Genomic DNA, 1,246 nt, shown 5'->3' with positions numbered 1-1,246 from the left:
TGTATTAGTATTTATTGAGCAGTGCTGATGGTTATACTTGTGGACAGATGATGTTTTCCTCTTGCACATGTATCAAGCACTTAACAACTAGATTTCCTCCTAACATAAGAAAAAACACTTTGTGAAAATCCATTTGCTTTTCTGCTGTTTTGTACCGTATCTAACTTTTAAATAACTGTCACTTGTTTGCAAGTTTGCTAATCCCACAATTATTTTTTTCTGTACTACCTACTCACACATCATCATGCAGATTCTTGTAGCTCTTTATAGATTAGAAAGCACTTTGCCATAAATTCATGGAGCTTCCAGGATGTGCTCTTCTAATCCTCATAGCAGCCATTGTAGAGGATACCATTCTTATCTTCATTTTACAGATACAGAAACTTGCTCAAGGTCAAACAGCTAGTAAGGGAAAGGACAAGAGTCTTGAGCTTGTCTGGTTTCAAAGTTTATACTTCCATAAAACAATAACTCAAAGCACTATAAAAGAAAACAGTTTATCCTTCCACTGCACCAGGCTGCGGAATGAGTGAGAAAACATAAAGTTTAGGCCTGTAATCCCAGCACTTTGGGAGGCCGAGGTGGGTGGATCACGAGGTCAAGAGATCAAGACCATTCTAGCCATGATGAAACCCTGTCTCTACTAAAAACACAAAAATTAGCCGGGTGTGGTGGCACGCGCCTGTAGTCCCAGCTACTCGGGAGGCTGAGGCGGAAGAATCGCTTGAACCCAGGAGGCGGAGGTTGCAGTGAGCTGAGATTGTGCCACTGCACTCTAGCCTGGCGACAGAGCAAGACTCTGTCTCAAAAAAAAGAAAAAAAGAAAAAAGAAAACATAAAGTAGGCAACACTCCACATGGAAAAAAAAATGCCTTTTTAAGTGTGTTTTGTTTTGTTTTGAGACAGAGTCTTACTCTGTTGTCCAGGCTGGAGTGCAGTGGCACAATCTCAGCTCACTGCAACCTCTGCCTCCAGGGTTCAAGAGATCCTCCTGCCTCAGCCTCCTGAGTAGCTTGGGGCTATAGGTGACCACAACTGGCTAATTTTTATATTTTTAGTAGAGATGGTATTTCGCCGTGTTGGCCAGGCTGGTCCCTTACTCCTGACCTCAAGTAATCTGCCCATTTCAGCCTCCCAAAATGCCGAGATTACAAGCATTAGCCAGTGTACCTGGCCTTCAAGCGTATTTTTAAATGATTGTGTCCAAACAGCCACAGAGTCAGACCCACAGACATGGCTGTCATAT

This window comes from Cebus imitator, unplaced genomic scaffold (assembly GCF_001604975.1).
Source record: "Cebus imitator isolate Cc_AM_T3 unplaced genomic scaffold, Cebus_imitator-1.0 Scaffold214, whole genome shotgun sequence".
Classification (NCBI taxonomy): Eukaryota; Metazoa; Chordata; class Mammalia; order Primates; family Cebidae; genus Cebus; species Cebus imitator.
This window is presented reverse-complemented; position numbering follows the sequence as displayed.